The sequence below is a fragment of the Leptinotarsa decemlineata genome, unplaced genomic scaffold (assembly GCF_025532065.1).
Source record: "Leptinotarsa decemlineata unplaced genomic scaffold, Ldec_3_MD MMD2_tig00002082_RagTag_RagTag, whole genome shotgun sequence".
Lineage (NCBI taxonomy): Eukaryota > Metazoa > Arthropoda > Insecta > Coleoptera > Chrysomelidae > Leptinotarsa > Leptinotarsa decemlineata.
The window spans coordinates 4,234,569-4,261,481 of NW_027412573.1; the positions used below are offsets into that span (position 1 = coordinate 4,234,569).

General features: G+C 37.2%; 1 protein-coding gene and 1 non-coding gene across 3 annotated transcripts in view; one reads left to right on the top strand and one right to left on the bottom strand.

Annotated features, from left to right (window-relative positions):
• Ccn (cellular communication network factor protein Ccn) overlaps nt 1-26,913 on the bottom strand; it is a 201,739-nt gene that overhangs the window by 160,536 nt on the left and 14,290 nt on the right. The window lies entirely within an intron of this gene.
• Nucleotides 6,635-6,706, top strand: TRNAP-UGG (transfer RNA proline (anticodon UGG)). Its single transcript has one exon. It is a non-coding gene; the product is annotated as a tRNA-Pro (tRNA).

Consider the following 26,913-nt stretch of genomic DNA (forward strand, 5'->3'; position numbering starts at 1 on the left):
GTATGAATCCCTGGGGAACACAACGTTGTTGGTGAAAGATATTCATCGACGGCCACTTGCAGGGAAGGTTCTTTCAGGAAGCTGAAGAGCCATACACAAAAATGATCCAACAAGCCAAAGCATCAAAGTTTGACCAGCAAACCCTCATGCCACATCAGGCCAAAGGCTTCAGAAATATCAAGCGCAATAGCTATTGACTCTCCATGTTTCTCGATTGCGTTATTCCAAATATGGGTGACATAGGATAGAAGGTGGCCTGTTGATCTCTGTTTCCGGAAGCCATATTGATGATCGCTCAAGATGTTGAAGTCTTCCAAATAATTGAAGATATGGTGGTTTACGGCTTTATCTATGATTTTTGATATCACTGATAACGAAGCGACTGGTCTATAGTTATTTGGAAGATTTTTTGCTCATTTTGGAAATAGGCCCTTTCTTATAAGACAGGTTGAAAAGTCTGCGAAATACTGGTGCGATTTCATTCGGGAACTATTCAAGTACGATGACGGGCACTTCGTCAGGACCAGACGCCTTGTTGATATTGAGCTGTTTCAAAATTCGCCTGACTAGACGTTGTCGATTATGTGATCGACATTTCATAAATAACATCTCTCTATATTTTTCTTTGGAATCAATTTCATTTTTATATCGATTCATCTCACACATAACCTGTTAGGTTTTTAAATTTTATATGAGTGAATTGATTTATCGCTTTGAAGTGTTGTTTTCAACTAAATAGATCTGTGCCACGTTTCTGGAACATTTTTTAATGGAAATCAATGATTTCACTGTGAAAAGATGATATTAAAAAACACATATTCAAGAAATATGTTACACAATGCATTTTCAGCGTCCCACAATGCAATCAACTAGAATGTTCATAACCTTCAGCTGGATAATCTCTGAAAAATGCCTCTGGCTTGATATTCGCAACATACATATTCATTGTTTCTCTCGCCTAGGGATTCTGAAAAATTAAAATTTGACGTCTCCCGCGTCTTTTTATTCTATGTTTGCTTTTAATTTGTCGGGGTTGGGATATTACAAAAGAGTGATTTTCATTGTGGTAGGAAATTGAGGAAAGGAAAAATGGAACAGATATTTTTAATTTCCATACTTCTCTTTGTAAGATCATTGAGTGTGTTATAATATTCAGAAAAATGAAACAATAGATACCGCTGAACTTCTTGTTGAAACTCATACTTTATGGTGTAGAATTGATATACTTGTCACTTGCTATAGCGAAACGTCAGGAAGAAATTTTAAAACACCACGGCCTTCAAATCCGAAAAATATTCACACTGATATCCTTGGACGCTTTGAAAAAGTTTTTCAAAATGGAGAAATATTTTTTTTAGAATTCTGACGTCTGTCTATTTGTCGTTCACAGGTATTGTCAACGGAAAGTCACAAAAAAATGAGGTATCTACTTGAAACGAAATCAGCAGAATTTGAGAAGAATCGGATATTTGGGAAACAGGGGAAATGTATTATAATACGAAATACAATATCGTCGCTCCAGCTATTTTCTGCTGACCTAAAAATAAACTGACCTAAAAACTGTCCACCGACGCCTTCATATTTCCGACAAAAAGACCCTATCCAATGAATTATAATAAGCCAGTGATTACCTTCAATGAAAATTCTCAACTATATTTGCATATTAATGTGCCATGAAGCGAGCATGTTAGCCGAGTGCATAGTGTTCAGTCGCGCGGGCCTTTCATCATGCAGCAGATCCACCCAAATGAAGGCCGAAACATGAAAAGGATTTGAAACAGCTGAATTAGGACGGCGGTTTCGGCTTGTCCTGACACGTTTTAATTAAGTGGGTGCAGAGCCGGGTGCTGAGGGGTTCAGCCAGGAATGATATCAGGATTCATCGTCTGAATTCACTTTTTAGTTTACGTGTGCGACTTCTAGTTTCCGTGTGAACGCCCATTTTGAATACGTTAAAATGCCATTCAGGCTTAGAAATGCCCTGGGTCGTTTCACAGAATATATGTTCGATGGGAGATAACATTTTTCTGGGAGTATCGGTGCTTTTGGGAGCCATAAAATTTTTACTGAAAGAGAAATGAAATTCGAATAGAAATTCTCGTTTCAAGATTTTGCCGCAAGTGCGTTAGGATGTTTACTGCTCAGAAATATCGGAATGAAGTGATACGAAAATGCTGAAAACCCTAGTTACTTTTTGTTCTTTGATCGATCGGTCGGTAGGCGCTCATGTTCGTATTCGATGAGTGACTTTAAACGAGTATATTATGTGAGTTTATCAGGTATCAACCCTGAGATGTGTTTTTTGTAACAGTTACAGGATTTAGGTACGAAAAATATAATTTCATTATTATTGTGAATAAAAAGGTTTTGGCTTTCTACTTCTCGATCCTTATACAAAAAATGTGTGAATCTGTCAAAGAAAGGAAGGTAGCAATCAATTTCAAGAAGGTTATTCTATATAAAGATGCGTTGATCATGAAGAGAAGTAACTTTTGGGTATAATCTGAAAGAAAAGTCAAAAACTTTCTTCCCAAAAAATTATTCTCTCCTGAAAATATAGCTCTTTCAATTTAACCAGGATTCTTATAATTTTATGCTCCCACTAAGCATGAAACAAAACAATTCTACAAGGCATTTTCAAGGAATAAAAGTAATGATATGTATATAAGTCATTGTTTCCTTTCAGTGGAAAAATGTTACTCAAGAGGTTCACAGTTGTTGATTCAATTATCGATGTGAACTATTTTGTGGAACTGTTCTACTCGGTGCAATCATCTATGCAGTGGAGATTAATATAACCGTATAGGTGAATTTAAGGAAGTGAGGTCATGGCATAGTTTTCTTAATTTCTTTATGCAACATATTATCTTTTATTCTGAAAACAAAATAACCTATTTTGGAATTTTGGAATATTTTTCTTATATGTGAGCATTATGGAATTGGCATTGATATAAAAAAGCCAGAGTGTAGTGAATATCGAAACATTTATAAAAATCTTCGAAAATAGACAGAAATGTTCAACCCTGAAGAATTCAAGACTGGAAGAAACATATAGGTATGAAACAAATAATTTTATGCAATTGTCTTTGAATTTTGATCCTGAAGGTACCATCTTTTATGCAAAAAAAGATCGAGGATTTGTCGATAGTTCCTATTTCGATGTATTTGTTGTGAGTTGTCAATAGTGATACAAAACATATGTAATGAATAATAATAAACGAAGAATGATTGATTGTTTCAGTTTGAAATAAAACATTATTCCCACGAGGACGTGGGACTAGTGAATATTTACGAAAAATTAACTTATTATTAGTGTATAGGAGCGCTCTACACAGTCCACTGGCAGAAACATATAGGTATGTAACAAATAATTTTATGCAATTGTCTCTGAATTTTGATCCTGAAGGTACCATCTTTTATGCAAAAAAAGATCGGGGATTTGTCGATAGTTCCTATTTCGATGTATTTGTTGTGAGTTATCTGTAGTGATACAAAACATTTGTAATGAATAATAATAAACTAATAATAATTAATTGTTTCAGTTTAAAATGAAACATTATTCTCACAAGGACGTGGGACTAATGAATATTTACGAAAAATTAACTTATTATCAGTGTATAGGAGCGCTCTACACAGTCCACTGATCAATATGATTTCTGTTTTTACAGAACCCTCTTGATAGACAAATGTCAGATGTCTCCATCTATACATACTCATATTTGAGAAGCATACAATATAATCTCTCTTTTATCACATGAATCATTTTTTTATCAATTCTGGAAGAGCTGTCTAGAATATATTTTAATATTATTATTTAATATTATTATATTATTTAATATTATATAATACTTTTTTCACAAATAAATGGTCACTGGATGTATTCAATAATTTTGCTTCCAGAGAAGGGCCAAGAAATCATACAGATATTTATATTACCATACTGAAGGCTAAAATCTGCCCTGTCTTCAGAATTGGAAAAAATCTAAATTTCTAATGATCTGTGGTTTGCTTCATTTACAAGGAAGGAATATTCAAATGTGAAATTTGTTAATGTTGTTGGTGGACCTCCATGTAGTGGTCCATTGTAATTTCGCTACTATCCATATTTTCCTGAAATGATATCAGGATTCATCGTCTGAATTCACTTTTTAGTTTACGTGTGCGACTCCTAGTTTCCGGGTGAACGCCCATTTTAAATACGTTAAAATGCCATTTGGGATTAGAAATGCCCCTGGTACGTTTCACAGAATATATGATCGATGGGAGATAAAATTTTTCTGGGAGTATCGGTGCCTTTGGGTGCCATGAAATTTTCACTGAAAGAGAAATAAAATGCGAATGTAAATTCTCGCCTAGTAGAATACATTTCTAGGGAGCTGTTTGAACAGGACAGGACTATTCGCGATATGGTGGATAAATTGGAGCCCACTGGTTCACTAAAAGATAGACCAACACCCGTACGTCGACAAAACGCAAGATCTGCCGAAAACATAGCCCCTGTCTGTGAGAAAGTGCAGGAGGATCTGGTGCAGTCGATTTCGCGTCGCTCACAAGAACTCTGTCTTTCGCAGACTTTAACTTGACGGATTTTGCATCGTGATTTGGGCCTGCAGCGTACAAAATTTAACTGACCTAGGAATTGAAGGTAAACGGCCATAGACAACGACGTGTGTTCGCTCTGGAGCAGTTGGCAATCGACCGTGAGTTTCATCGAGGAATAATGTTCAGCGATGAGGCCCATTTCTGGATGGATGGGTATGTGAACCAACGGAATTGTTGAATTTGGGACGATACTGATCCACATGAGATCAAAAAGCGTACAATGCATCCCAAAACAGTTACTGATTGATGTGGATTTTGGGCTAGTGGCGTCATAGGTCCATATTTTTGAGAACTACATTGGCCAGGTCATCACTGTCAACGGTGAGTACTATAGGTCGATGATTACCAACTTCTTTTGGTTCGAATTTGATGATTTGGATACCAACGACATGTAGTTTTCACATGACGACGCTTCGTGCCACACAGCTCACTCTACATGAGCGATTTGAGGGCATGATCATTTCACCTCGTTAGACTTTTGTTTTCTCAAGACGCAGGTGTATGCGAATAAGCCATAAACCACAGCGGTTCTTAAAGCCAATATAAACTCATGCCATCGGTCAAATTCAGCTTGATTTATGCGCCAGAGTCATGGAAAGTTGGACGTTTCGGATGAACTTCACCCAAAGAAGCCACGGCGGATATTTGAATGATGTTATATTGTTTGATTATTGTTCGATACAATGCACAAACAATCTTTCATAGCAGACTGTATCACTGATTATTGTTTATAAAAATCATTAGCTGTATTTCAACATTACATCAACGGAATAAAGTTGAGCATATTATTCATTATGAGTTCTTGTTCCTTGGAATAACCATAAAAGCATTATAATTGATTATGATTTCAATTCTTTTATATTGTGGAAGGTGAAAATACTCCGACAAAAAACTGATTTTCTGCACAAAGACTGATTATCGTTCAACATGAATATTACTAGATTTTTTCCCAATACCAAACCGTTATTTTCAACACTTCGACACGTGTCCCGATCACCAAGTCATCATCTTCAAGAGAAAGATTGAGCTAAAAAGTTAGTCATCTTGAAGATGATCACTTGATTATCGAAACATGTGTTGAAAATAACGGTTTGGTGTTGGGAAAAAACTCCAGTAATATTCATTAGGTACTACACCAAAGGTTCCAAACAGTGATTCACAAGTTCGTTCAACATGTTTTGATGTCTTCTGAATCTAATGAGCCCTGACTGAAAACTGTCATCCAATTACAAAACCACAATAAGCGACAGCTTGGTCTATGCATAGAATATTAGGAGCTATGAATTAACAATTTTCGGCAGGCGAACGTGAGGATTTCATGGGTCTCAGCGGTCGACAGATTTGTCATCATTCGACTTCTGTTTGACGACGAGGTTCAAACTGAATTACATCAATTAGTTAGACCAATTAGTTTGGTAGTGTAGGATAGATTGATCCCACTTGATTATGAAATATTTGTGACCCGTTCAATTAATTTCAAATGAATACATTTCCTTCAATATATACAATCGTGAATAAAGTACACTGCCAGGCATAACTTTAGGGTTACCCCTTCAGTTGAAGTTATTTTGAAATTTATGTTTTTGTTTGAATTAATTTGGATGTACCATTGTGTACTAATGAATTGCATCAGAAACATAGTTGTGTTTCTGCGATAAGCGTCTGACAAAAACCGAGCCCTCGCCTGAATTCCCAAAAACCACTGAGTATTAGTATTTTTTTTGTAGTTTCATCTGCCAATTGCCCTTTGTTTGTGTACTATTGGCAAGTGGGAAACGATTATGATGGCGGTACCACGAAACTGGTTTGCTAACTCGGATGATAATAATAATTATCCCGTTTAATTTTCTTCTCCAATCGATATTTATTATCGATTGGAAAATACAGAATTTGTGATTGGTAACGTGTGTTAGGTGGTTTTAAACATATTCATTCTCAGTTCGCCATTGATAAAACCACTACTGAATTCATTTGATTCCGTGAAAGTACAAATGTACTTTGGAAAATATTATTGGAACAATGCTTACATGGCGGCTCAATGGTCTAGGGGTATGATTCTCGCTTTGGGTGCGAGAGGTCCCGGGTTCAAATCCCGGTTGAGCCCAATTTTTTTAATTTTTATTACCGAAAAGTCTCATGTCTCAAGTCTCAATGAAAACGTCTCTCCTTCATTTATTTGATGACAAAATCTGCTTTTTACTGATGATTCAATTTGATACTACGGCTTCGCTCAAGAAGCACAAAATATATGATTATTTTTTCTGTCAACTGATATTATGATACGTTTGTATTGCAGTACAATACAAAATATAATCATTATTTTCAGTAAAAAGAACTACTGTACTTCACTGGATTCACATTCGGTGAATACGTGAATGAAAAATAAATATTTTGTTGGAGTAGAATACCCCATCCATATGTTTTTGTCGCGATTGAGGTGAATTTCCCTTTTTCTCAAAAAATATTCACTAATTCATCAATTTCCATATTGTCCTCTTCGAAGTAATTCTCCGCAGATAAAATTCAGTTGTGCCAGCGGTTTATCCAATGGTCGAAGTATGTCCTTCAGCTCTCTTAGAGATTCTGTTTCCATCTTGGGAACAGAAAAAAGTCGGAGGGAACCGAATCTGGTGAATACTGTGGTTGAGGCATTATTACGGTGTTGTTTTTGGTCTAATGATGAGTAAGCAAGTGTATTATCGCAATGCGCAAGGTTTCAATTGTTTTTTTATAATACCAGCGGCGCATAACTTCAAGAGAATACTCCTCATTGACCAAACGACCATGCGGCAAGAACTTCTGATGCACTAGGCCACGGTAATCGAAGAAAACAGTGAGAAAAACCTCGACTATTGATCAAACTTGGCGTGCTTTTTTTGGTCTTGGCTTTCCTAGGCTCTTCCATTGGGCTTCTATTGAGCTAAACAGCTGAAATTGTGAACCAATATGAAAAATAAAAGGATCGCTAATGGAATGTACGTTCCTTTATACAGTCCACTATACTATGCATCTGAGTCACGTGCATTTAATAGAAATTTGGAATTTTAAACACTCAGATCATGACTTGACAATATTCTTTAGGTGAATTCCCCCTATGTAAACTTTTCCAGACATTTAAACTCAAACTGGACAAAATCCAATCATTGAAAATCTTTTTTCACAACAAAAGTTCCACAAACGACTTTGGGTCTTTCCTGGATCTATCCTTTGTGGAACGTTTCAAAGTTGTCTCGTTCAGACTCATTAAAAAGAAACCGTGGAAAGCTACATCTTCAAAATCCCCCTGCGACAAAACTGGATACTTCTCTAACGGAAAACACCCTTTTCCTTTCACTGTCATTGAAAATATCAAACGGTTTTTGCGAGGGTTTTCTTTTTACGTGGCGTAATTCGCTTATAGTCACGTCAATGAATACTTTACACAACCAATTTTCAGAAATCCTCAGGAACAATCTCGGTTCTGGAGGGTTTTTTAATATCGCTTTTCAATACTGTTCAAAATCAAACAATTTTTAGACCGGGAAATATAATTATCAATGTATGCTTTTTATGTATTTCTTTAAGAAGCACTTTCTGATGAATCACATGCCTGCACAGATTACCTGATTGAATTTTCGCTGGAAAGAAGTATGACGTCATGATTCGATCCGATCTAGTAGTGCTTGAGTTAGGTTCTTTATTACCTGGAGAATATGAATTGATGATAGAGCTCTAGCATCTTAATCATTATTTTTTTTTGTTTTTTGCGGCATCAACTGCTAGGTTATTAGCCGCGGACTTGTTGTTTGTTTTTCAAATGTCATCTATTATATTTGCGGCTTTCAAAAATGCCATCATGTTGCTCAACGTTCGTCTATCATCACATAGAATTTCTTTCATTGCCCCTGTTATACTATGTTGTCTCCTGATCTCTTTATATTTTGGACATTCTACAAGTATATGCTGTACCGTTAGTACTGTTTGGCATGTAGTACATAGAGATTGTTGTTCTCCTAGGAGCAAGTGAAGGTGTGTTAATTTTGTATGGCCGATTCGCAGACGCAGAACAACTTGTTTTTTCCTGGTCGATTTCAGTGGTGAGATTCGCTTATTCACACTTGGTTTCGAGCATTTCAGTTTCGCATCAGTTTCATTCCAAAGAGTCTGCTAGTCAGATATTTTTTTGGTTTTAATAAAATTTTTCAGATCTTCTAAGTGGAGTGGTACATCTTCATATTCGTTAGAGTTAGCAATCATTCTAGCTGCCTTATCCACATCCTCGTTGTTCTTTATGCCACAATGACTAGGCACCCACATGAAGCTGACAGTTCTACCGCATTCCTTCATAATATGAATATCAGTATTATTATTAGGTGGGTTGGATGTCCTTGTTCATCATTCACTGCCTGAACCACTGTGCCTGCTGTTTTTGGCGAGTGCATTGGCTTGGGATGTGGGGGTTGAGCAAACCGGCCATAGGTGCTAGCCATAGCCTGCTTCCCATAGCCTAGCTGAATACGGGAGTGATAGAATCACTTGTCGTTATTCCCTAACTGAATGGCTCAATCCTGAAGTGTGTGTATCCGTGCCAAGAGGATGAATGACACTGAGCCTATCAGCTGTCTCTACGGAACCTTCGAGATACCGGGTGCCCTCTCGTCGTAGCATCGCCTGTCGTGATTGACCTCCTTTCCCTAGCTACTTGTGAGACTTTTATGGACACAGTGAATTTAAACATTTTTCCTGACACTGAGTCTACAGGGGTAATGGATTTCGAGCTTACGACTCCAACTGACTTCCCTGTAACTCAGATCAGGAGCGAGACCATTTCAACTCTCCAACTCCTGATTCAATACCTGAACCTAAGAAGAGTATTGGTGGTGCAGCCAGGAAACGACTAAGTTGTCTTCTCAAGAGCGGAGTACCTTATGAAACCGCCATTTCATGAGCAAATCCATGAGCGGCGTACGCAGAATCTGTCTCAGGTGGAGGAACAAACCACCCATGAACAGGTTAACAAACGTTTTGCGCTCAAATGATGATTCACCGAAACCAGAAGCGAAAAAGCCCTGCACGGATGAATCTGAGGCATCGTCAGGTGTAGCTGACGTGCAAAAACGCTCATACGGGAAGGTGGTCAAGAGTATCAAGGTGGGAATATTGCACCTTGATCATCCGACTACCTCATTAACGGCCATTGTTAGTAAATTACACTCTAATTCGAGAATGATGAAATTATTTGCTGGGGAAGACATTTCCTATGGCAGATAAGAAAAAGCTTTGGCGTGATGAGAGGAAAATGTATTATTTAGACGGAACCTGACTTGATGAAGGATACATCGTTGGAAAGATGTGGCAAAACGAAAACATCACACGTTCACGTCAGACATTTTCGGCAGGCTGGTCTATCGGATTGAAGTCGCCTTTCAGAAAAGAAAAGCAAGTGATTATCACTTACAAAAGAGTTGATGGTTTTGTTGAGGGCAGTTTATTGATGTTTGAGTCTAAGCATTCAGGCGACTACCATGAAGATATGAACGGCGATGTGTTTGAAGAATGTTTCGTGCAGAAGCTAGACCTCATTCCACCAGACTCTATAATTGTGATGGATAATGCAAGTTATTATTCCGGAGAAGTTGACAAAATACTAACCGATGCATGGAGAGAAGCGGATATCATTGGGTGGCTACGACAACAAAACATACTTACCATTTGCTAAAAGTGTGTTTGGAAGGGAACTATACAGTCTACAGTATGTTTAAATGAGGCTTGTTTCATGAGATATGTAGTCGACAAGATGGAGCAGAAATGAAATATTATTATTCTGCACCTGCCTTCTCATCATTGAGAACCTAATCCCATTGAACATAAGTAAATGATCCCGTTGCAAGTAGAAACATGACACTTAACATGAAAAACTAATCAATACAGTTTATGCTTGTTTGTGCTTGAAGAAGCTATTGTATAGCGAAATACGTGTCGCGATTTTTGTGAAACCCTTATAGTGAAAATCATACAATAAACTGTATTGATTAGTTTTTCAATATGGATTTTCATCAAGTATCGGCCAGTTCTATTCAATTACTCAACATAAAAGATGTCAAAATACTCTTCAGGGAGTCTTCAAAAACGTCTATTCTGAAAAATAGCAAAATTCTTTCAAACATAAAAGAAGAGTACATGTAGAAATCAGACCATTCAGTTGAGGAAATTGTAAAATTTTCAATCACAACATTCCACGAAGATTCATTGGATTCATTCCATAATAACACACCATAATTTTTGCTTCAACCTAATATTCCACCTGATAGTGACAATATGAATCATATACAGTGTGACCCATTTTTAATGGAAACACCCACGGGATTTTTCATTAGCGATTTTGTATTGAAAAAATCACTACACTACTGGATTCAGAGTGCCTCTAAACAGGTGTGACCAAAATTTCATGAAAAAATATTCATTATTAACAAAGTTATGACAACTCAAAAATTCAAAAACTCACACAGCTAACAGTTACAAAAAACACCCTATATCAACAAATATAGATAGCCATGAGAATATTTTCTTATGATTTCAACAATAAAGTGCCGCCAGATGAAAAAAAACAAATAGCGTAAATATTTTTAATGAAAATAACAGAATTTCATTCAAGTTTTCACGCAAATTACCTAAAACTAATACCTACTATTCCAATTCAAATCTGAGTTGCCATGGAAATGATATTACAGTTTGACACTTGTGAAAGATTTAAGTGTACTATTGTCAACAATATTCACATATTCACAAATTCAGTTCTTCGAATTAGTTTGTGTCATGGCTGCAAGATTGAGCGTAAGAGAGAAAATTGAAATTGTACGCCTTTCGGGAGATGACGTTAGAAGTGCTAGAGAGGTTTGTGGAGTATTTAATGAGAGATATCCAGATCGTCCTCGTATTAGCTGCGGTACGGTAAATAAAATAAATAAAATATTCAATGAAACTGGTGCAGTATCAAAAATGATGTTAAAAAGTCATCCTGTACAAAGATGAAACAGGAATGACAGGAATGATCAAATCATTTTAGATTATTTCAGAAATAATCCTAATGCCAGTATAAGGAATGCCACTTTTGATTTGAATATTCCACGAGAAACTATTCGGAGATGTCTCAAGGCGAAGAATATTAAATCTTTCAAGCCAACATTTTTACACACACTTCAAGAAGGCGACGAAGCAAGACGCCTGGAATATTGTTTAAGGGCCCAAGGGGAATATTTAAACAATAGAAATTTCCTAAAAAATATTTAATATACCGACGAAGCCACTTTCACTACAAATGGAGTAGTGTCATCACAGAATTGTCGCTATTGGACAGCGGATAATGCTAACTGGGTAATAAACTGTAAAAGCCAGTATTCCCAAAAATCAACGTCTGGTATGGGATATTGAACGAACGAATTATTGGTCCTTTCTTTTTTGAGGAAATCATTAATGCGCAGAGGTTTCTAGAATTTTCAAACACATAGTTTTGGGATGCTATTCACGAGCTGCCAATCAATGAACGATCAAATTTAATTGTCCAGTTAGATGGGTGTTCAGTTCATTATGACAGAGCTGTGAGGCAATGGCTTAACGAACATTTTCCAAACCGATGGATAGGCCGTGGTAGTCCGTTTATAGAGTGGCCACCCAGATCTCCAGACCTCACAGTTCTGGAATTTTTTCTCTGGGGACTTCTCACACAAAAGGTTTACAAAAACCGCTCAAGAGATAGAAATGAACTTTGTGCAAGAATTCGACAGGTATGTGCAGATATTAGCCCTCAAGAACTAAGGAACGTAATCAGAAACATTCGTAAGCGCTACGAAGCGCTACGGCCATTAGAATATTAGTTAGAATGAATTGTTGCACTGGATTGAAACATTTCAATAATTAGTCATTAGTTACATTTATTAACATTTTTTGCTTCATTGTTTGTTGAATTGTGTGAATATAATATAACACATCTGGCGGCACTTTATTATTGAAATCATAAAAAAAATGATATATTGTGACTGTTAGCTGTGTGAGTTTTCGAATTTTTGAGTTGTCATAACTTTGTTAATGATAAATATTTTTTAATGAAATTTTGGTCACACCTATTTAGAGGCACTCTGAATCCAGTGGCGTAGTGATTTTTTCAATAAAAAAAATCGCTAATAAAAAATCCCGATTTTCGACTAAGAAAAAATATCGTAGTATGCCCTGAAACTTTTGATTTTAAATTTTGTCCCAAGGTAGACCTTTCAGTACTTGACATTTCAAAAGAAAACAAATTAATAAAATCGGTTCACAACTTCAAATTTTAGGGGGGTGTTTCCATTAAAAATGGGTCACACTGTATAAAGAGTTATCCGTGTATATAAAAAGTTATTGGTTTCATCAGGATTTTTGATTTTAATTCCCAACGCACACTACTGCAGGTATAAAACGAATGGAACGCTCATGAAATCTTTTATTTGCGACCGGTTTACGTACAAACATAGGGTGGACCCGTTAAAGTAATATAAACCTGAACACCCCTGTTTCAATCCTCCTTGAAATACCACAATCAATTTTTATTTCTCATTGGTTAATTCTGGTGTCACTCGCGATTTGTCAAAAATGAACAAAGCCAAACTTCTGTCACATGAGTGCGTTACAGATTTTCAATAATTTTCAATAAAAAGAGATATCATTAAAATCGTTGCTTTTCTTGAGAACTTCTGAGAAAAATACTTCATTGACGCAACTATAAATGAGAGAGATATTAACAGCATTTCAACAGAACCTTCACTCTGTGCCACATAATTGAAGAGGAAGAGTAGAAATATATGAAGGACCATTAAACACGTGTACACGATTTTAGTTGTTAATCACAATGGTATAATGCCAGGTTCGTTAGCGTTTTAAAAAGCATAAAGTTTGAATGGGGGATCAAAGGTTCATTCAGACCAAACAGAAATGAATTTATATACCTGAATCGGGCTCTTTTCAAATGCTTGTTTTCAGGTGGATTAGTTCCGAGGGGTTTATATCCTTATCTTCATTCATTTAATGAACCACTAGAGTCCATTTTCACAAGACAATAAAAGATAGTCGTGGTGAAATATCATAATATATAAGGTAATATGTTAATTGGAAGTGGGGCCGAGAATAATTATGATACATTGAATATAATACTAAGAAAACAATATTAAACGCCTTCAGTATCTTGTCTTGTGGTACCAACTGTTTTGTCTGCTATTGTGACATACATTTTCAGTAGTATACTCGTTGACTACAAGGACGACGATAGTATTTCGAAGTCCCGGAAACGAAAGTCAATCGTTGTTGGAATTTCAAAGATAAACTGATAACTATTGACTTTTGACCACAGCGGTAACATCAAAATTTCTGGAACAAAATCACTTCTCTGCAACCAGCAGTGTAACTTAATATTATTAAAACAAGAGTCAGAATATCCAAATGCAACTTCTGTATTAATATGTGATCATGGCCTTCGTATTGGAAAAAATCAAGTTTAAGGAATATAGGTGGAAGGTTTGTAATGATGGGTAATTTTTCTCCTGACCAACAAAGAGGATATACAAAATACCCACAATTTCGTGTCTCTCACATGGCAGAGCTCAATGAACTTTTGGGAAGAAGAGGCTCACCAGTAAGGATAATCATGGCATATAATTTGGACGCCTTCCGTTTCTCAAAAATAAAAACATTTTGCCTCCTTCTCATAACAAACTAGAGCAGATGAAGCCGCTTTTCAAGGCCTTCAAACATAGAAGGTCTTGACAAATGAGAAATGGTTTCAGTGCCACTATTATTCGGCCGTGGATGCGAGTAGCTGGCTTCCTCTGAGGTTCGACATCCTAAGGTAATCTGCGATGACTGGATTTTAGGTAGTTCGGTGTGCTACTGCCTGTAGCTAGAACAGGTAAATTTCATACCTACCTGAGTCAACTACCTATTGATTCAGGTAGTCTGGTGTGACAATACCTGTACCTGAATTAGATAGATTACCACTGGTGGTGTTGATGGTGTTTGTTATTCTTGAGCTCCTTAGAATGGGCTCCCATATTCGATTTAGGTTCACAGCTCCTTTTCTACTGTTGAGGTTAACCGTCTGTTAGTGGATCTCTATTATTGATACTAATAATAATCTTTATTCATCCTTTAAGATCATACACATGATATAGGACAAGTCATATGATGTATATAGACAGACATATACATATAGGTACACATAACTATATTACTTTAAACATATCGTCCATACAAACAAGCAAATAACAAATCAAAAAAACTATGAATTAGCAAAATATTTACTAATGTCATAAAATCAGAATTCCATTGAATATTTTTTCAATATTGTTTTTAATTTATTAATATTTTTTTTGTTTTTGATATCACTTGGAAGATGATTGAAAAATCGTATTCCATTATATTTAGGACTGCTTTCGTAAAGTGATGTACCTGTAAATAAGTCACCATGCCTCGTAGCATGGTCATGAGAGTCAGAATTTTTTGAGAAGCTCTTGATGTTGAGTTTTACATATGTTACAGTTTTATAAATGTAAATCGATGGTACCGTCAGTAATTTAAACTCATTAAAATGACTCCTACGCATCATTCGGTAATTTAAGCCAAAGATTAGACGAATTAGTCTTTTTTGACTGATGAAAACTCTGCGAGCATTGGCCGTACTTCCACAAAGGACAATATTATAAGAAATATGTGAAAATGAGAGAGCATAGTACACATTTATTATTTGCTCCAGTGTGAATATATTTTTCAGCTGCAAAATTGCATAATAACTAGTATTGAGTCTCTCACACACCTGATCAACATGTGTATTCCACTTCAAATTTACATCTTGATATGTGCCCAGAAATTTTATTGAATCCGAAAAAAATATATTTTTGTTGTTTACGCGAACGAAATAATCATTTGAGACTTTTGTACGAGAATAAAAATGTAGACATACTGTTTTGTCAGGATTGACAAGTAAGGAATTGTCACTACACCAATCAGTAAATTCTTTCGATAAATTATTAATTTTCTGCACAAGTTCTTCTGGGGTTTCAGCATCAGTGGTGATTGTCGTATCATCTGCATGCAAAAAAATGGGTTCAGTGCTCAAATAATTTGGTAAATCATTGACGTACAGAGGAGAAATCAAGAGACCTGGAACTGATCATTAAGAAACCCCTTAATCAACATCAGAAAGTTGAGATGTACAATCATCCATTTTTACGCAAATTTCCCGATGCTCAAGATAAGATGCGAGCCACGACAAAAAATGCCCCGAAATCCCAGTCCAGATAATTTGCCCAGAGTAATTGATATTGATAGATAGATAGAATAAAATACCTCAGAAAGGTCAAAGAAGAGGACCCCAACAAACCTTCCGCGGTCCAATGCAGTATGGACGTAATCGAGAAAAGCCACCGTGGCACTCTCCGTCGATCTTCCAGGGCGAAATCCACGCTGATGCCTGTTTTTGACATTATGTTTATCAAGAAAACCAAGCATCCTGGTATTGCCTCCCATACCATTTGGCTGTCATATCCCTGGTTGGGTCAATGAATTTCTTGTTTTCTAACATAATCCTGTGGTTCCTTCAATTGAGTACGTGTTATGCCACAGCCGACTTGTCCGATTGGCCTAGTCTGCAGGTTTCCTTATGCTCCTTCAGCCTTGTTTCCAAGGATCTTTTGGTGGTTCCGATGTATACTTTTCCTTAAGTGCACGGTATGCGATATATTCCTGTTGCTGATAGTGGGTCTCTTTGATATAAAGCCAACCTGAGGCTTTGTTGTATCATCTTGGTGGGTTTGAGAAGCGTTTCAATGTTGTCTTTCTCCAAGAGTTTTCAATTCTGTTTGTGATCCTAGGGATATATAGCAGATACGCGCGTGCAACCATCTGAGCCTTCTTTTCGTTTTGAACCGTATAATTCTTCAGTTTCATGTTTCTGTTGATCTTGGGTACACTGTTGTGTACCCAAGGTATACATCGGTATACATCGGAACCACCAAAAGATCCATGGAAACAAGGCTGAAGGAGCATGAGAGAAACTGCAGGCTAGGCCAAACCGACAAGTCAGCTGTAGCAGAACACGCACTCATTGGAGGAAACCACAGAATTCTGTTTGTGAATAGGGATCTCATTGCTTCCAACCAGGGATATCATAGCCGACTGATACGTGACGCAATAGAAATCCATAAACACACGGATGATTTCAACAGAAATGACAACCTCAATCGAATATGGAATCCTATTCTGAGAAGTTCAGTAATAGCAAATAACATGACGGCAGTGACAATTTAGTGACAATTTACCTAATACAAGTAATACCACAACAGATTACCTACCTAATACAGGTACAGGTAATACCACAACAGATTACCTGAGTCAACTCAAACACGCTATACGAAATTTACCCAATCCAGGTACAGGTAATACCACACCAAACTGTTTGAGTCAACATAAATACGCGTTACGGAGCCGTATCCATTATCAAATATTGACTCAGGATAACGTCAGGAAGAAATTTCATATATTCACGGCCTTCAAACCCGAAAAATAATGACACTGATAATGAGTCTTGTTTCCACTAGAGAGGTGGTGAATTTTCTGAACTTGGTACAGAGTGTAAGAGAAAATGGAAACTGGCAAATCGATGGCCTGCAAATTCGGCGGCTTATGAAAGACCCCAAGGTTGTCAAGGGTTAGATCCAATGTGTTATATGCAAGACTTACTTGTGACTGAAACCTTCATCTTACACCACACCAGTGCCACCGAGTTACGAGAAATATTTCGCGAAATAAAAAATGAAGTACTGGTATTGACGACATTCCTTTGAGTATATTGGAAAGTATCTCTGAAGGACCCTTGATAACCTTAGCTGAAGCTATAAATATTTCATTTGATAGTGGTGTGTTTCCATCATTCCAATCCACAAAGGTGGAAACAGTGAAGATCCGTCGACTTTCCGTCCAATGTCTTTATTATCTGTTTTTTCTATGGTCAAAGAAAGACTTGTCAAAAAAAAGGATGCTGCAGTTTTTGGAAGAACAAAACATCTTGAATGAGGCCCAATTTGGATTCCAGACCGGGAAAAACACAAATGATGCCATTTTCCATTTTTTGGAAAAGGTATATCTAGGGATGAATGAGGGCGACCATTGTGAACCGTTATTTATAAAACACAGAATTTTGACTTTAATTTCCATTCTTATAGTTGAAACTCTATGTTTGGAGCATAAGTACAAGTCCAACGTTTCCGATACTGAGCTCACTCGAACATGCCATAATACTCGTCAAATAACGAGAAACAACCCACCTCTCCCCATACCCCAATTAAAAATAACGAAAAAATCAATAATGTATAAGAGCAAAAAGATATATAACAATTTGCCACCTTGTTCAAGAGAAATCTCCATACATCATATTTTTGGAAAAAGAAATACTTTTGCTCAAATACCATTATACTCTATAGGAGTGCGAGAAAAAAATCATTATTATGTGAGCGCAGCTGTCATCAATTCAAAAATTTGAACAACTTCGTCAATCATTCATTGTGAATCTGTTTTTCAGTAGATAATGCAGTTTGTGTTGATTACTTTTCGAATCAACTTCTGATAACTCGTCCAGTGTTTCAATATACGTGTATTGTATTTTTTGCAAATACAAATTGAATCTGTTTGATGATCCGTTTCATTGGGACTAGTTGAATAATTCAGTTATATGCGAATTTAATGTTTTCATCGAAAATTTGATCAATGGTTGGCCGGAACGCATAATGTTTTGCAATATTGCGGGTAATTTTTAACTTTTGTGAACATAATTGAATTTTACCTGGTTGATTGTCGGATGGGCAACAAAGCGGTTGAACATTTTGGGATTACTTCATTCTATTGTTTGTTCATACCTACAAAATATCAGAATTGAATTGGTTTGGTTAGTTGTTCGAGTATTGATCGGAAATATGATGTTTTGAACTCAAACAATGGACATTTGTTCGAGCCAATGAATTCATGTACATCTTTCAGGATCACGATTTGCATTTTCCCAAAGAGGGCAAGAAAAATCTTCCAAAGAACTATAGATCACTCGCTCTGCTATCAGTGATATCAAAATCCATAGAGAAAGCCGCAAACCACCATATCTTTGAATATTTGGAAGACTGCAACATCTTGAGCGATCATCAATATGGTTTTCGGAAACAAAGATCAACAGGCGACTTTCCATCGTGTCACTCGTATTTGAAATAACGCCATCGAGAAACATGGAGAGTCAAGAGCTGTTGTACTTGATATTTCTAAGGTCATTGACCGTTTGTGGCATGAGGGTTTGTTGTCGGATAATTTTTGTGTATGGCTCTCCAGCTTCCTGAAAGGACGTTTCCTAAAAGTGGCCGTCGATGAATATCTCTCGAATACTTTTACCAATAACGCTGGTGTTCCCCAGGGATCCATATTGTCTTCAACGGTCTTTTTATTGTATATCAACGACTTGATGGCAAGCCTTCGTAGAGGGAGTAAAAAAAAGGCTGACCTTGACTACAGTGAAATTGTCTACGTAGATCCAGAATCTCGAAATCATATCAGGAAAATTAAAAGGAAATATGAATTATAAAGTGTTTAAAACAAAAAATATTGTTGTAAAATAAAATTTGAAATAGTGTTATAAATATGAAATTTTAAAAATAATGCTGTGAATATAAAATTAAGGATAATGTTGTATATATAAAATATCATGGAAAGAGTATCAAGAGTAATAAATAGTGCTGTTGATATAAAATTCAAATATGAAGTCTAAAGTATATACTATATAGAAAAATTTGTGTTTATTATATGAAATATAAAAATGGTGTTGCAAATATAAAATTAAAAGTAATGTATATACAGTGTGACCCATTTTTAATGAAAACACCCCCCTAAAATTTGAAGTTATGAACCGATTTTAATAATTTTTTTTTTGGAATGACAAGTACTAAAAGGTCTACCTTGGAACAGAATTTGAAATGTTTATTAAAGTTTCAGGGCATACTACGATATTTTATCTTAGTCGAAAATCGATTTTTTTATTGAAAAACTCACTACGCCACTGGATTCAGAGTGCCTCTAAACAGCTGTGACCAAAATTTCATAAAAAAATATTCATTATTAACAAAGTTATGACAACTCAAACATTCGAAAACTCACACAGCTAACAGTAACAAAAAACCCCCTATATCAACAGATATAGCCATGAGCATATTTTTTTTATGATTTCAACAATAAAGTGCCGCCAGAAAAAAAAACATATTTTTAATGAATATAACGGATTTACATTCAAGTTTTCACGCAAATTAACTAAAACTAAGACCTAATATTTCAATGTAAATCTTGCCATGTAAATGATATTACAGTTTGACACTTGTGGAAGATTTATGTGTACTATTGTTGACAATATTCACCTTACAGTCCTTCAAATTATTTTGTGTCATGGCTGCATGATTGAGCGTAAGAGAGAAAATTGAAATTGTACGCCTTTCGGGAGATGACGTTAGAAGTGCTAGAGAGATTTGTGGAGTATTCAATGAGACACGTCCTCATATTAGCTGCGGTACGGTAAATAAAATAAATGAAATATTCAATGAAACTGTTGCAGTATCAAAAATGATGTTGAAAAGTAATCCTGTACAAAGACGAAACAGGAATGACAGGAATGATCAAATCATTTTAGATTATTTCGGAAATAATCCTAATGCCAGTATAAGGAATGCCACTTTAGATTTGAATATTCCACGAGAAACTATTCGGAGATGTCTCAAGGCCAAAATTTTCACACACACTTCAAGGAGGCGACGAAGCACGATGCCTGGAATATGTTTTATGGGCCCAAGGGAAATATTTAAACAATAGAAATTTCCTAAAAAATATTTTATATACCGACGAAGCCACTTTCACTACAAATGGAGTAGTGTCATCATAGAATTGTCGCTATTGGGCAGCGGATAATCCTAACTGGGTAATAATTTGTAAAAGCCAGTATTCCCAAAAAATCAACGTCTGGTGTGGGATATTGAACGAACGAATTATTGGTCCTTTCTTTTTCTAGGAAAACATTAATGCGCAGAGGTTTCCACAATTTTTAAACACAGAGTTTTGGGATGCTATTCACGAGCTGCCAATCAATGAACGATCAAATTTAATTGTCCAGTTAGATGGGTATTCAGTTCATTATGCCAGAGCTGTGAGGCAATGGCTTAACGAACATTTTCCAAACCGATGGATAGGCCGTGGTAGTCCGTTTATAGAGTGGCCACCCAGATCTCCAGACCTCACAGTTTTGGACTTTTTTCTCTGGGGGCTTCTCACAAAAGGTTTACAAAAACCGCTCAAGAGATAGAAATGAACTTTGTGCAAGAATTCGACTGGTATGTGCAGATATTAGCCCTCAAGAACTAAGGAACGTAATCAGAAACATTCGTAAGCACTACGACACATGTATCGAAATACGTGGTGGATTAGCAGAGGCTACTAGAATTTGAGTTAGAATTAATTGTTGCTCTGAATCGAAACATTTCAATAATTAGTTATTAGTTACGTTTATTAAAATTTTTTGCTTCATTATTAGTTGAATTGTGGGAATGTAATTCCGTTATTTCCATTAAAAATATTTACGCTATTTGTTATTTTTCATCTGGCGGCACTGACATAGCCCACTGACTAATAAGAAAGTTTTTCTTCCTTATTCAGAGGAATCGGGCAAAATACGGATATGCAGTTGGTTAGTACCTCGTCCACTAGATGGAGTGACATTTTGTGATATTCGCTTCAACTTCGGAAGAGGAATAAAATACTCTGAAAGAATTCCGATTTTCAATGGATATATCAGAGCCGCAAAGGCTAAGAAAGCACCGGGGGTCGACTCAATAACTAACAAGTTGTTGAAAAGGCTCCCGGACAACTGCGTCGAGTGCTTACTGAATATAATTAATAGTTTGTTAGCCCTCAGACACTTCCCCAGAAGGTGGAAGCATGCGGTCGTCGTCATGATCCCAAAACAGGGTCGCAGCAGCCGCTGTTCCCACAGAACTATCGCCCGATAAGTCTACTCTCTTCGGCGGCTAAGCTGGCTGAAAGAGATGTCCTCCAAAGGCTCAACGAAGAAGTTGAAGACCAAAATGTTCTGCCTGATGAACAATTTGGCTTCAGGAGAGACCACTCCACTGAGTTACAGGCTCTAAGGCTGGTCGAAAATACAATCCGCGAGTTGAACACTAATAAAAAAGTGCATATCGACCGAGTTTGGCACGAAGGTCTTCTGCACAAGCTAAACGCGTTCGACCTACCTCGGGGCCTTGTCCGGTGGATCGGGTCCTTCCTGAAAGACAGGACATTTCAGGTTAGAGTAGAGGGATCTCTGTCTGATAACAGAGAGATCCTTGCTGGAGTGCCACAGGGGGCCGTGCTCTCTCCGACGTTGTACTCACTTTACACCAGTGACCTTCCGAGGCCCGAGCGTGTGAAGATATCTCTTTACGCCGATGACACGGCTCTCCTCTCATCTTCCATGGGTCGGGAGCTCGGTGTCGTCTATATGCAACGTGCATTGGACGACCTCGAGCGCTGGTACCTTGATTGGAAGATCCGAGTGAACCCGGATAAGACTCGGGCAATAACCATGGGAAGATTGAAATCTTCTCCGGCCAGGAAAGTGAGAATCTCTGGAAGGGAGATTAACTGGCAAGCGCGGGTAAAGTACCTCGGCCTTCTAATAGACCGTAGGCTCACTTGGAACCCGCACATAATGTGCGTCAAATCTAAGATCGAGGGTCGGATAGCACGTCTGTACCCTCTGGTAAATAGAAAATCAAAAATGAGTCTAAAAAACAAAATTACCATCTACAATACGATGTTCAAGTCTGTCATCAAGTATGCTTCAGGCGTCTGGGGACAAGCGGCTCCGTCCAACATTTCCATTCTGGAAAGGTTACAAAACAAGCTAATAAAGATGATTGTGAATGCTCCTTGGTTCGTGCGGAATGAAGCCATCCGCAGAGATTTGCAGCTGCCTTCCATTCGGCAGTCCATCCAGTCGAGAAATCAAAGAGTGCAGAAACTCATGAAAACCTATTAGTCAGGGAAGCTATGGATTATGCTATAGACGACCCCTACCGATATAGAAGGCCCCGACACTCTGTCGTATGAGGCCCCTATATCCTCCGATGAAAGATGAACAACGTTTTCATCCAATTCACCCCACCCAGGCAGGGGTACACCGTGAAGGGCGGTACTGATGTCTGAGGAAATTCATGCCGCCATACCATTTAACACCCATATCAGTTATGACCCGTTTGTCTTTCTGGCAAACATCGGTTAAAAGGGGAAGGGAGCCAGGCTTCAACCTGAAGAAAATCAAGATGGATTTCGGCGATTTTCAATGGGCTTTCAATTGACTTTGGGTCAACGATGGTCACTATCTTGCACTGATGAGTGGTGGATAAGCCCGAAACCGGTCTGCAAGTGTGCCCGTTCCATAATTGAAGGTCGACTCTTCCAGTTGTATTGCCAATTGCATATGCAGGAAATTTTCTGTGAAGATTCCTGCACTGACGCCTGTCGGATGTAATCCAACGCGCTTCGTGTATTAGCCAGGGGAGTAGTTGTTTTCTGATAGGCGTCAGTCCATTAAACCTACTGTGTAGGTATATAGAGACTGGCTTGAAAGTTTGAAGTTCAGTTGCTTTAGATTGTTCACTGCTAGTCTTCAAGCATAGCCCACTGACTAATAAGAAACATTCAAAGCAGTTGCGTAGGGGATTGGGTAGTTTGAAAAGGTCAACGGTGAAGTCTCCCATGTACATCATTAGAAACAGGACAAACAGCGGATAAAATGTCATCAAGGTCATTAATCAAGCTCAAAAAATTATTATTTGGAGTCCTATAAAATACCCCTAATGCCAGACTCCTACATCCAACTTCCACTTCAATGAAAATAACTTCAAGAGATTCTTCAACCACATGTTCCTGATATCAACAACCCAAATGAGAACCAAGTGGCTGCCAGGCCAGTTATAAATAATTTAAAGAAGTGGGTTCAAAGTCCATGTACTGAAGATGCTTTAGTTTGATCTTCAATTTACATGATTATTCGTTTTTTGTATTGTTAATTCCGGTACGGTACAGTTTTTCAATAATTATTTCTAGAGGTAAACCTGTGAAATAGTTTACGTTATACTAGGGGGATGGGGTTTTTACAAATGTGACCAGCTGTGACAAGGACAGGGGGGGTCAAAAATCATGGAATTCGTGTGACATAATTCATGGATGGCCTCAAACCATGCTCCAGTTTTTACCCCTCCTCCACCTCCTTTTTCTCCACTCATCCCACCGCTGTCATCTGATTTTAAATCAAGCTCATCCGGAGTGATCGAAAGCTAGTTCCACCTACAAATGTGTGTAGTGACCCTAAATTGACGGATGTGATACAGAATTGAATTAAATCCCTTCATTTCCATCGAAAGGAGAGCTGATTTCATCAAAATATTGTTTAGTGACTTCGATAGACTCGGCTGGATATTCCCATCGCTCACCCCACCAAGTAGTGTGGAGACGTGTGAATATATCCATTTAAATTGCTCTCCGGGGTGCGACCTTTCCAATTTCACGGCAGCAAATCGAATCAAATGTTGAAGTTTCGGCTCGAACAACTGCCCGAAGTGCTCCGGTATGAAGGCAAAAATGGATATTCTTGTTTGTTCAGGAATATCATCCCTTGGTAAACAGAGATTGTTCATTTGAGTCTAGTTTATGCGTTTCATGTTATTTTTGTTGGTAGTGTCTGAGTTAGGATTTTGAAGATATCGACTGTTGTAGTCCAATATTGATATTGTGGATGATTGTACTGGGTGTATGAAAAGTTTTAATACTAGCTAATATATCCGAAGTTAGTGATGGTGGAGAAACGAAATTGTGGCAATTACATACGTACCAAAGAAAACTATTTCTGAACGTATTCACAACTAACTCATTAACCCTTCCAGGGGCGGCACCAAGGGATCGCACCTTGAAATCTTAGAAGGTAACCTATATCGATATGTGATATTTATTTCAAAGGCCTTAAAGAGATAAACATTCCTCTATGAACTGGAGGTCTTTCAGGTCATCCGTTCATGATTATTGAGGAAGATTGATAATAAAGACCAGTTGTGGAAAAAAATTCATTTCATTTCATAAGATGGCCATTACTAACGTTTTGACGATAATAGATTCTATCAGGGAGGACAGCATTGAACAATCTTGCGTCCTTATGATAATTGCGATTAGCTTGTCCATAAAAAATCATTTCATTTTTGTCTTCATTGAAACGAACCGTATTGGAATGAATAAAATCACAAAACCTGGCAATGACAATGTCATTAAAACAAGGAAATGAATCAACAGGTACAGTTAGGAACTGAAATCGTGATATTGAAAAAATTCATTATGAAACAAAATTTCCATTTTTGTTGTTCAATTACTTGAAATCGTTCTCATTCAGAAACGGTTTACTGTACAGACCTCTGATTCATGCAGAAATGTTTTTTTAAGGTCATCAAAATGAGTTACCTATCAATTTAGAGTCCTATTTAAGATTTAGGGGTACAGTGCCCTGTTGCCGCCTCTGCAAGGGTGAAAAAGTTGTCAATGCGTGAAGAAGTAGATTCATTCGTATATAAACTTGAAGAAATTTCGATTTTTTGTCTTCGCCGACTTCGGAGATGTCAGGAAAATGTGCAAATTATTCTTCATCTCAGAAGCTGGCCATTTCGGAGATGAAAGTATGAAGTTTGTTTTAAAGGTCACATACGTGTAAAAAATACTTAAAAAAATGAGATGAAATTGAAAATGGGATAGATGAATGTTCAATTCTTCTCAGTTTGATGATTTGATACTTGACTTGATAATGGTATACAGCCATCATTACTATAAATATCCACAAGCCAGTTCAGTCATATCATCTGAAAAATGATTTCTACTCCAGTAACCACACAGGAAATTTGTTACTGCTGTGGAACATAACAAGTTCCATCACAATATGCGGAAGACATCTTAGTGAGTAATGAAAAACTGAATATTTTAATAAAACTGTGATACGAAGTACGGTTAACTGAAATTTTGTTCTGGTCTGTAACAGAGAACTCTATGCAGGTGTAGAAATGATCAAACTTTTATAATAGTTTGCTTGTGAGTGTTTGACAATGAAAGGATCTAAATCTACGAAAGAACAAAATAAATTAGAATGGAAAGCTAAAATACCACTGATATTAGGCAATAAAACGTGAAATAAGAGAACAAAGAAACAAATGTTACTTAAAGTTACTTCTTTGCATGATCTACACATCCATGTATAGAGTTACTCATTTTCGAATTGATTACTTCCTTCCTTTCTTTGAAAGATTCTCTCATCCTTTTTTTTTTGTATCAAGATGGAGTAGTAGAAAGCCAAAAACTTTCTTTCCCAAAAATTAATCACTCCTAAAAATATAACTCCTTCAATTCAAATAAGATTCCTCTTGGCTGGGATTAAATCAAATAGGTGAATGAATGTCATTACGATGTCATCGATGACATAAGCAGATCAAGCTTATTCCGTGACATTAAAAAATCGTAAATCATGAATGAATTGTGTGTATTTTCTATAATGTTATCCAATTCGGTACTGAAGAGCCTTGGGGCAAGTGTTTTAAGGCGAAACATCGGTGTATACCAATGAGGGTGACAGTAGATGAACAAACTTGTTCCTGGACCTCTTGGGAGTGGGGGAAACGTCATCGAAATCGACGCAGGATGGAACGAGTATCGTAGCGATTTAAGCGTGGAACTCCGCCCCTCGACCCCCTTGGTACTCCACCTAACCTATCAGCTCCCTTAGTACTCCGCCCTCGGCCCCTTGGGATTCCGCATCAGCGCTCAGGCCCCCTTGTCACGTGATTTTAATTAACGAAAGTTAATAGATATGAGATTCGAACCCACGACGTCCGCGCGGTAGACATTGTCCTTAGCCTCTACACCAACGTAAGATATTAAACGTAACTACGAATGTTGGGTATTTACAGCGTTAGTTTTGTCGGGACCGAAATTGACTCATTCATTATACTTGACAGCATTTTTTTTTCGATTTCCGTAGAATGTAGTCGTCATTATCTTAGGAAAATATACTTTGATTTGGGAAATAATTAATATTTCATGTAAAGATGTGTATATGTGTGTAAGAGCGAGAGACCATTTCCTTTATTTTAGCGATGGTAAGTCCAGTTGAGGATGTTGATGGCCGACCAGACCGAGGCAAATCTC